Genomic DNA, 11,873 nt, shown 5'->3' with positions numbered 1-11,873 from the left:
TTTGTTATAGTGCAGTTTTACTCAACAAACCTTGTTTGACAACATATTCAAATTTTATACGGATTGGCTCACCTTTGGACCCGTTACTGCTATTTTTATGATTTTTCCTTAATTTCTGGAAACCAGTGTACTTTTGCCATTTGCACAAATTTTTTTGGCACAATTTTCAATCAATGGAAATCTTTTAAAATTGTTAATAACTTCTGGCCGGAGTTGATACCAGCAAACATTTAATGTCGATAAAGGATCACTAAACCGCGTGTGCATGAAATATAAGAGTTGGACAAATTAAATGGGAACAATTAAGATAACGCGTGTAAGCGGAATCACGTTTCGCAAATCCGCTTTGGATAAGAGTTTACTGCGCCTGACACCGATTTGGTATCAGAGTTTGCAGAACATTTATTATTGCATTTTTGTGCAAAATCGTGAAAGCGTTGTTTCGAAAGAGATAGACAAGTGTAGTGCGAGCAGTCGTGACTTATCGAACTCAAGTCGTATTCCAAGCAAATGCTCAAACAAAAATATAAGAAATAAAAGTTTTCGCGTCCAAAATAGGACCAAGTTAGATTTATTCTGTGGTATGCAAAGTTGGACTTATTCTAAAGCAGATGCTTACCGAGATACCATTCTATTTTCTTAAGAAGACAATTTTGATAGTTTTTGATTTACTAACGACTGAGGAAGATGCTACATCATTTTTGGCGAAAATGGGTATTTTATTTCTTTTCATATTGAGGTTCAGAATCTCGAGGTCATTATGATGGGGATGCTGAAAAAGAGAAAGTGCCATAATTTAAATCCTCAACTATTGTAAAAATACCTTTCTTTGATCTTATTAATGAAAGATTATTGATAAACGTAATGATATAAATTTTGACATATTAAATTTACATAATAATGCTAAGCGTAATGTGATTCAATAGATTATAAACTTTTTAAACGATTAGATGCTACGTAGATGCACAATATTTAATGGAAACGATAGAACACCATTTATACTCGTACTTACTTACCAATATGTTGTTAGTAATACTTCTAACCACTTACATCATGTCTGTAAATGATTTTTAAATCAGTTTGAAAACATAATAATAAATATTTAAACAGTGGTTTAGGATTCTTTAAATGACTGAGGCCTTCAGGCTTAACTCTTCGTTTAAAAATTACCAATATTTTTTAGTAATTTAAAGAATTGAGTAGAACTTTTTTTTTACATTTGATAATCTATATAAATTAACTATCGTAATTAATCATTTTTAACTGATAACTGGCTACTTTGGTTTCATGTTACGGAACACATACTCTGAAGTGCTGAATAGTTCGAAATGTTTACGAGGAAATTATCAGAATTTTTCAGAAATCCTGTTTGAAGGCCAATTTTGCAACATTATTCAAAAGAGCCGCGAAACTAACCCGTTTTAACGTAGCCCTTCTTTGAAACTGTATAAGATTGTAAAAAAAAAAAAAAGATTTCTTACAAAGGCAGGTATCTATTTATTTATTATTTATTGCGTATTTATTAACGTTAAAAGTTTACCAAAAAATGAAATTTGTAAAAAAGCTCGCAGCCGGTAGGATTCGAACCTACGCGGGGAAACCCCAATGGATTTCGAGTCCATCGCCTTAACCACTCGGCCACGACTGCGCATAGAGGTCTCGTGATAACTCAGTATACGATTGCAAATAAAAATTATGTCTCTCGAAATATTTGCACAGAAAACAGGTGGCTAGAAAATTTTCGAGAATTCACTTTAATCAAGTTCTTATGATTTATATACAGAAGTTTCGTTTTAGTTCCCAACAAAACTAAAGTTATGTTTTCCTCATAGAATCAGAAAAACCTTAACTTCAAAAATGAATAATATGTATAATATAAGAGATAATCAAACTATTTTAAGTACTCAATGGATAACTTGTAATATTTATTTGAAATAATAGTACCGATGATTTAGAAGAAATTCTAGTATCGAGATTTGTCCGTACCTCGAATTTATCTACATACTTCGATGTTTACCTCCTACCTAAAAAGGCCCACCAGCGGCCAAGTGGTTAGGTCCCCGAACACTGGTAGTTCTAACCTAAGGATAGGCTTTTCCTTAGGCTGATAGCCGTAGTATGCTTTGTCGTAATTAAATAAAACAAAGCAAATTTACCTTAAAAAAGGGTGTGAAGGGGTAGGAATAGTTTGAGAACCATGGAATTCTGTAAATTTAACATGTAAATCTTGCAACAAGTGGTCTTAAATCCTTACTTCAGAAATTACCTTCATAATTTGTATATTCATATAATATACAATATAATTCTATACGTTCAGTAAGATAGCTTACTTGCCACAGTAGTATTCTTAGCAGTCTTCTGTTAGTGTCAAAATAGTATAACAACTGTTAAAATTATTGTCCGCGCTCATGGATACAAACAAGAAGGTAGCAACACATATTATGGACAACCCGTGGCAGCACTGCCAGAAATTTTGTGAATTCCATGTATTACTATATTGGCAGCAGCTAGATAATTAACAATTTTTGGATTGCTCTAATATAATTTATTCTTTAGAATGCTCAGAATTAAGAAATTCTGTAGGCGACGAAAACGCAAAGCCTTGCAAAAGATACAAGTCACTGCTTTTATTGTCGAATAAGTATTCTAATCAGTACTTTTACATTAAAGGGGTGCTAAATGTAAGCCAAAGCGCCAGTTATGGTAGTTGGTCACAGCGCCAGTTATTGTTATATTGTAAATCTGGTCTCGGGATTTTTTTCTAACTATGAATTCCTTCAGAGGAAATTGGTCGACAAAATAGGGACTTATATACGAGTTCAGAACTAGCGAATAGGACCCTTTCGCTTTCCGTGTGTGTCCTGCGATAGAGAAATTCTTTCCTTTTCTTAATGAGATCTTCGCCACTGGGTGGTCTGCAGAAACGGCAGCATAAAGACTCTTACGGTGGTGATGTCTATGCTTTGTAAGTTTAAGATTGTTATTGTGCAAGCGGCTACTTTTGTAAAATAAGACCTGATTGAAAAATGGCTCAAGCCTTTAATTGCATTACTTCATCTGTGATGCAAACAGAATATGTAGACAAAACTATTGTTCATCATAGAAGACGTTTTGTTGGGGCATGTTTTTTTCGATTCCCCTCCCCCCCAGGAACAGGCTCTGAGGTTTTCGCTCTCAAGTACTCTGAGGTTTTCGCACGCCGTTAATAAAAAAGGATGTGCGGCGCCTATTCAAATTTTTACGGAGTTATTATTGGTTGGGCTAAGATCGTATCAGACTTTGATTCACCAATTATTTTGAAATGAGGCTTGGTTGCGTCGTGCGCTGTTGGATAATTAATAATTAGGCAAGAAATTGAAAGGGATGACTTGGTTGAAAGCGGAGACGTTTTTCGTTAAGCTACCGGTTTTGGGAATTCGAGTGTAGGAGTTTCGATAAGGAACATTTTATTGGTGAAAACTAGCTGAAGGGTGTGAAAAATAGAGGAGATAAACGACAGTAATGCTGTGATGACTCCTGAGGGTGTGCGAGGTAAAAGAAATTTTTCTGAAGACGTAACGGCTTCATGAAAGATGATCAGCTGTATTAGGTAATTAAATGTATGATGTAGGAGAAATATATGAACCCATAAATTCCATGAGAAGCAAATGCGATGATTTGTGCGATGTTTCTGGCGTGTGTTCTTGTTCCGAGATAAAAGAAATTCTACTGAAGACGTATCGCCCTCATGAAAGATGATCAGATGTATTAGGTGATTAAATGTATGATGTAGGAGAATTATATGGACCCATAGATTACACGTGAAGCCAATGCGATGATATGTGCGATGTTCCCGGCGTGTGTTCCTCTTCACGAAGCACAAATAGTCCTTCCTGGACCCGTAGAAAATCGGTTACAGTATAAGGCATTTCTCCCGCCTACTTAGCATGCCTTCGTGGTGAAGTAGTCAGCACGCTTGGCGCGTATGCAAGAGGTCCGTGGTTCGAGTCCCGGCAAGGGCATTGCTAATTTTTCATTTCTCCTGCTTTCAAAAAATACCTAATGCCTCTACAGTGGCTCCCGAACTAAGAAGAGGTGGTGAATGATGATTCTCCACCACTAGGATTTGGTGATTGGTTTCCCTAATTCCCACTCGCCCTTTAAAAGAGGGAGTAAATATACTTGTCCAGTATATAAGGTATTTCTCCCGCCTTCCTAGCATGCCTTCGTGATGTGGTGGACTGCACGCTGGGCACGTATTCCAGAGGTCTGTGGTTGGACTCTCGAAGAAAGCTTTGCTCATTTTTCACATCTCCTGCTTCCAAAATACCTAATATCTCTACTAACTTACTGAATATTAGCTAATATATATAAATATTTAATTTTACCATCGATTTCATCATAGTTTCTTACATGATTCGCGATTACCAAATGTTTCCATATTTTTTTCCCTTTCTTTTCTTTTTCTTTTTCTTTTTTACTTTAGTACGTCCTGTATTTTACAATGGCTAGTAATAAACGTTGACAGGCTAAATCTTTTTTCAGTCCGTCAAGCAAAAACCACATACTAGGATGGCTACAATTAAATAATGAATTTAGTACATTATGAAATCTTTCGTAATAATTTGTTGATTCAGGAGAAAATGTAGAGTCAGAAATTAATGTGGCAAAATCTATTTTATATTTTTGTAGTCGTCTTTAATTTGTATGTTTATTCTGAATTTAATAAAGTAGTCATTCTTTCATGATGCTTACGTAGTCTAGCTGCAGTAAGATAGCTTTTCCACAAAGCAGGTTTAAAGCGTACTTGTCAGAAAATGGCAAAGGAAGGCAGAGTTGGCATATTTCGCACGAAATCGCCTATATGGCGATATGGCATTGACGGATGGAGAACATTCTGGAACCAAATCTCACTGGTTTGGCCCAGAATTTTCTCGAAAGTAGCCCAGAAAACTACATAAACTCTGCTTGTACGTAGAGTAACAGTCGATCGCGAGTCTATCCATAGTGTCTCATAGACTATCGAGTTGAGCGTCTTATGTTAAGCGTCTTAAGTTAGTCAAGTGCATCGGGAGAGTCTCTCAGTATATCGCGAGTTAGTTCATAGTCGAGTCTATCGTGAGTGTGCCGTCGACTGCATCGCGAGTTGTAGCGAGGAGAGTCTCGAAAGTACGTTGAGTTTCGAGAACGACCAAACCGAGTCGAGAGCTGTTCTCTAGAGCTTTGCCGTGAAGCTGCCTTCACCGTTATAATCTGATACCCTGAAGGCTGTGTTGCTGATTGTTCCAGCGTGCTTGTCGTAGTTTTTCAGCGACTGTAAACGTGTTTTTGGTGCTGTCCTGAAAATTATTGGCTGATAAATTGTGTTTTCATTCTTCATCAAGTGTTGTCTTCAATCATTCCAAACCCACGACCCGTAGAACGCAACAGTATCAATAAGATTGCGCAACCCAGAGTTAGATTTCGCACCACGTTTGTGTGTGGCGCGAAGTGGCGCCACGTTAAGAAAAAAGTACCTTCTGTCATTCATTGGGCACGAAAAATCGTTATATTTTCATATAAGTTTAATAAACGCTCTAAAAACCTAGACTTTAGCAAAAATTAGAAGTCTAGGATTTTCTAACTAATTATTATTATTATGTGCGTTAAACATTATTCAGTATTGACTTCAATATTAAATTTGCACCTTAAATGTTTCTTTCTCCATAGAGTAACAACTCTAGCCGGATCGTTTAAGTTTTGTTCCCAGAAATATATGCGAATAAAAAATGGTTATTCTGTTACAGATATCTTATTTTTAACTATAGTTTCAGCAAATATTTTAAGTTTGTAAATAATACTGCAGAGCTAAATTTTGATAGCATCTAACTCATTTATTTCCCTTTTGGATCTTCACTTTCATCACGCGGAGCTATAAAAACCTTAGAATTCTTAAAGTTTCCCCACAGCTACTGTTCAGGTGATAGAAAACTGAATTAAAGAATAAAAAGATCATTCTCTGTTGATAGAACAAAAAAATCCAGCCACTACTGAAAAGTTTTCATTCAAATTCAGATCTTTTTAAGTGATAATAAATTATGGCTAAGTGATGAGTTAATTTTATTGTTCATGTTCTAATAAGTGATGAGTTAATTTTATTGTTCATGTTCTAACTGTGGTACTAAGAGAAAAAAAGGGCATCTCGAAACTTATAGAAATAAAACAGATATACATAAAATATAAAAATAATACCAAATCTTTCAAGATGGCGAACAAAAATTTAAGAAAAAAAGGAGAATGACATATCAAAAACTTACGTTCATTCAAATTCAATTCGAAGTTCTTAAGTTCATTCAAAACTTAACATTCGAATTCAGATCCTTTTATATGAGAATAAACTATGGCTAAGTAATAAGCTAATTCTATCGTTCAAGCTCTAACTGTAGTACTGAGAGATAAAAAGGACATTTCTAAACTTATAAAAAATAAATATACATAAAATATTGTTACGATATAGCTTTCTGGCAAAGCAGTTTTAGGGTTGCAATAAAAAGGCAAGGAAAGGCAGGGTTGCCACATCATGACAAAATTGGCGATAAGCCATGGATGGATGGAGAACCTTCTGGAACGAATTCTAACTGGTTTAGCCCAGAATGTTCTCGAACACAAGCCAAAAGCTATATAAACCCTTCTGGTACGCGGAGAATAAGTGCGAGATAGTTGGTCTCGAGTTAATCAGTCCGTGCGGAGTCAATCGAGTTGACAGCCGGGCAGAGAGTGTCGAGTATGTCGTCGAGTGCATCGAAAGAGTCTCTTAGTGTATCGCGGTTAGTGCATCGTCGAGAGAGTGTGTTGAGCTCCGAGAACGACTGAACCGAAGAGTCGGGAGCTGTGCTCTGTGTATCGTCGAGTGCATCGCGAGTTGTAGCGTCTCGAGAGTACGTGGAGTCCCGAGAACGACCCAGTAGAGTCGGGAGCTGTACTCTGGTGCTTTGCAGTGAAGCTGTCGCCACCGTTATAGCCTGATAACCTGGAGGCTGTGTCGCTAATTGTGTCAGCCTGTTTATAGCAGAACTTCGACGACTGTAAAAACGTGATTTTGGAGCTCTCCTGATTAATAGTGACTAAATAAAGTGTGTTTCGATATTTCATGAAGTGCTGTCCTCATTATTCCCTCCAAATCCACACGAACCCAGTACGAACGTGAAAAAAAAAAATAGCATAACAACTGGAGTCAGAAAAATAACGTAACAATATAAAAGCAATTGCAAATTTTTCAAGATGGCATACAAAAATTAAGAAAAAAAAAAGGAAATGACATAAACATAACAAAAACGTAAGTTCATTCGAATTCAGTTCGAAGTTCTTAAGTTCATTCGAAACTTAAACATTCGAATTCAGATTCTTTTAAGTCAGAATAACCTATGGCTAAGTGATAAGTTAATTTTATCGTTCAAGTTCTAACTGTACTACTGAGAGATAAAAATTGCATTTCAAAACTTACAGAAATAAAACATCTATACATAAAATATAAAAGCAATACCAAATCTTTCAAGATGGAGTACAAAAATTTAAGAAAAAACGGAGAATGATATAAACATATCAAAAACTTGAGCTCAAAACGTAAAAGATGTAGGAAAGACAAAGCTTTACGTAAATTAAGCAACTTAGATTTCATGGAAGCTTAGCAGATATCGATTTTTTTATACTTTTGGAAAAATTGATAATTTAGAATAACAAAAGGTATATGTCTGATGGTCTTTGTCTGAGGAGAAAAATTTTGTTGCTTTGTTTTCAGACTGTTCAATATCATGTAAGAAATGTTAAAGGATTCTAAATTTTTATACTTTACGTAAATAGACCTTTTGAAATAACCAAGCTTTTAAAAACGAAAGATTGTCTTCTTGGAAATATTGAGCACCATAGAAAAATCTTTCCTCACTGCCAGAGAAAAAGGAACAATAAATCCACAAAAATAACTTTCTTACATGTTGTTAATTCAAAACATGTCTTACAAAACAAATTTGAAAGTATCGTTGAGGAGTCTGCTTTAAAAAGTATTAGCGTCTTTACAGATATATTGAAACCCGAAGCGGATTTAGAAGAGAGAAATTTATAAATAGTTCAGTTTATAAAATTTCACGAAAATCTAAGAATAAATCAAGAGAAAATGAACTTCATCAAGGAAGAAATATTTCATTTGCATAACAAAAATAATCTTTTGAGTTTTTATATTTATGTTGTAGAGTCATTAAGTTTTTGATTGCGGGAGACGTGAAAAATAAACAATGTCCTCTCCGAGACTCGAACCACGGACCTCTCGGAACCACGGAACCACGGATGTGCCGAGTGTGCAGACCATTACACCACGAAGGTATGCTAAGAATGCGAGAGAAATATCTTATAATATTTGTATTTTAGTGATGTCCGGTTTTTATAGCAATACAGATTTTTATATAAAAATTTAATAATATGTAAAATAAATTTTGTGTTTTACATTTAAAAAATTTACATGAATAATATATTCCTTAAGATCTGGATCATCTAATCTCATATGATGCTAGAAAAATAATGTAAATCTGTTTTCCTTCCCATCTGGTTGCATTATACACTTATCTATCCTGGTTATCAAATACTGCATGTTAACCAAAGGAATAATAGTGTGTGAAGGTAGTGAATTCTCATAGGTAACTCTAAAGCAATTTTTATGTATTAAATTCAATGTTTTAGTCGTGGAACGTTTACCTCTTTTTATTTACAAAACATTATTTAATAATTTGCGACAAAATAATTAATGACATAAAGACGGCAATTAAAAGCAATCGCAATACATTCTAAATTCTAAATAATTAAATGACTAAAAAAACTGTGAATATGTCAATTTTAATCTATGTAAATTAAATTAAGATTGAAATTAAAATAATGTAAAGCAGAAAATAAACATATACATGAAATATTATTATTATTAAAATTAAAGGACAATAACTCAAAATCAAATAAAATATAATAATTAAAGAATTTCTTCAAATTAAATAAATATTCATTAAAGTTAAATACTAAGATAATAACTAAAATTAAATAAATTATAAACAAAGTTCATCAAGATCACTTAATTATTTTTCTCATAGAATATTTTAAATATTTAGAATCCGAACATGTGATGTCATGTTAAATGTTAGTGTTTTAATTTTCTTCTAAGAATTTTAAAAAATGTGAGGTTGTCTTAGAATGACAGACTGTTTTATATTCGAAGCATTATGGTAGATTTTTATGTCAGAATGGATTTAATAATTTAGTTTTCCTACCGCGCGGGTTTGAAAGAAGAAACGTTGCAGTTTTGCATTCAAGCAATGCTTCTCATTCATTTCAAGCATCTAATCTTCGGCTAGGAAGTGAACCTTGGAGAGTGGCAGACTGCTTTACCCTGCTGAATCACAGCAAACTGCTGGTTTCTGCCTCTCGGGATGGGTGCACTTTTCACGAACTCATATATACAGAAATAAGCTTTAAAAAGCTATTGAATTTTGAGTTAACACCTTAGGATAATTTTCAAACAAAATAAATACCTAAATAAAAATTTAATGGTCTTTAATATCTCAAAAATAAATATCTACTTTCAGGTAAATAATTCTTTTTAATTTCAGTTTCTTCGACAAAGGCTTTTTTCCCCTTTTATTGTTAGCTTTCTCTTTCTGTTTTGGAGGGTGAGAATGGTTCTTTATTTTATTTCAATGTCTTCGGTTTCGAGAGTGGCATCCACACTGAAACAATGGTACGTTTATGAGAATTAGCAATATGATGGAATAGATAGCAGTTGTGGTACAGCTAGTGATCACTTGTATTTTTACTTATCAGATTTCATACAAAGGCAAGTGGGCAGAAAGACAATCTGATGCCAATTTGATGCCGATTATCGAACAATAGCCGCAGAAGATAGATAAAAGAAAAAAATATTGATCGCCAAAAGATTTTTCGCGCTCTGTCGACGAGCATCGGATAACCAACAAATATCAAAAGAACTTGTTCTACGTAATTGTCATAGGGTTTTAGTAATCCTAACTATTGACAAATTTAGAAATATGCCGTTGGCAGCTTAGTCAGATAGCAGCAAAACTGCGAGAAACTGAATCTTCAACAACTTGCAGAAAAGAATTTATTTCGAATATCTATCGTTAATAAAGCAGTCTTAAGTAGCCATTTCATTTTTTACTCATAAATAGATATAAGCAGAAAAAAAGGCAAAAAGAACGCAGCCGGTAGGATTCGAACCTACGCGGGGAAACCCCAATGGATTTCAAGTCCATCGCCTTAACCACTCGGCCACGACTGCTCCGTAGAAAAAAAAAACTTCTGTTAATTCTTAAATATGTGAAGATACGCAGCTCTAGCTGTCTCAAAATGTTTGCACAATAAAGCCAGGTGAGTCAAAAGGCCATCTTTGAAGGGGATCGTCTTCATCATGGTCTGATAGCTTTATCGTTGCTCGGCATAAAAAGAAAATCTAGGCTGCCTCATAAATTGCATCCTAGATTTTAAAAATGCAATAAATCACTCAAAACGGCATAAGAAATCAAAATTTTGCTTTTATTTCCTCCTATATAGACTGCGATTTAATATCGGTAAACGATATCTAATATTAGTCCACCTCCATGTTTTCGGCAGTTTACATATACATACATATATACATTTTTACATACATACATACAATTTTCATACATACTACATTCGTTTCATACAAACATATATTTTCATTCACAGCATAAATTTTTGTATATAATATATTTTCATTCAACGTTTCAATACTTCCAACATTATTTCACTATTTTAGTCACTAAATTGAAAATGAGCACAAAATAAATGCAAACATTATTCGTTTTAAAACTGGAACAATATTTTTAAAAACTTTTGCCTATCACCTCGAACTTCAAAAATCATAAATTCCTGAATCATGATCTCTCCTTCGTAAAAAATATACCATATTTCCAAATGTTGAAAACTGTCTTTCCGTGCGTCCAGAAATTGTGAATGAAACAACACTTTGCTACATGTAAGTTCATTTACTTCCTTTGGGAAGAAAATGTTATTTTGTTTTGCTCGCTTAAAACAAAAATTTGGAGCTGAAACTGATATGGAAATCCTATCATTTCAGATCAGGCTTTGACTAAACGTTACAGTTCTTTCCAAGGTCATTTATGTATGTGTACATATGTGTTAAACTGTTTCTTTCACTTAACTTTTTTTAACGGCTTCGTCGATCCAGTAATTTCAGTCTCACTTGACAAAGCAAAAATTTTCTGTTCGATCTCAAATAGCCATCTAATATTGCTCAACTACTTTACGATAGGTATAAGACCTTGATTTCAACGTTTAATTAGCCTTATTTTTATTTTATTTAAGAGCATTTTACTAATTTGACAATTCTATTTTTCTGACAAGAACTTGAAAACATCCTTAATTTTTAAGAATTTTTTTGCCTTCCCCATTGGCAGGATCTAGCCGTTTATATGCCTTGGCCACTATTAAGGCCAGGAGCGGTGGTCTTTTGATTACGGAGATACGTAATAGTGAGTCACCGATGCTCCTATGTAGAGATAGACAAATTAATCCGTTCTCCTACGGGATTCGATCCTGGGCTTCTCGGTACGACAGTCAGTGTGACTAACCACTTCCAAATCTAGGTGGCTCATTTGTAACAATGTAGGAATAGTAGTTCTCTATACTGCTTAGAATTTCAATTCCCAATCATAAAAGCTGTAAGCAGCTCATTGTGTTGTTCAATGCTTTATAATATTTTTCATGTCTTATACAGCGTGTTTCAAAAAGAATATACGCATTTCAAATGCATATATTTATTAAACTGCATGACATACAAATATGAAACTTTACAGACATATGTACGAACCTCTCAAGTTCAG

General features: G+C 34.2%; 2 non-coding genes across 2 annotated transcripts; both read right to left on the bottom strand.

Annotated features, from left to right (window-relative positions):
* Positions 1 to 1,566: 1,566 nt before the first annotated feature.
* TRNAS-CGA (transfer RNA serine (anticodon CGA)) lies at positions 1,567 to 1,648 on the bottom strand. Its single transcript has one exon. It is a non-coding gene; the product is annotated as a tRNA-Ser (tRNA).
* Positions 1,649 to 10,206: 8,558 nt separating this feature from the next.
* TRNAS-UGA (transfer RNA serine (anticodon UGA)) lies at positions 10,207 to 10,288 on the bottom strand. The gene has a single exon. It is a non-coding gene; the product is annotated as a tRNA-Ser (tRNA).
* Positions 10,289 to 11,873: the final 1,585 nt, after the last annotated feature.

The sequence above is a fragment of the Stegodyphus dumicola genome, chromosome 10 (genome assembly GCF_044657685.1).
Source record: "Stegodyphus dumicola isolate Sdum_Otavi_A_Nest chromosome 10, ASM4465768v1".
Lineage (NCBI taxonomy): Eukaryota > Metazoa > Arthropoda > Arachnida > Araneae > Eresidae > Stegodyphus > Stegodyphus dumicola.
Note: the sequence above shows the minus strand (reverse complement) of the source record. Positions and strands in the feature narration are given on the sequence as shown.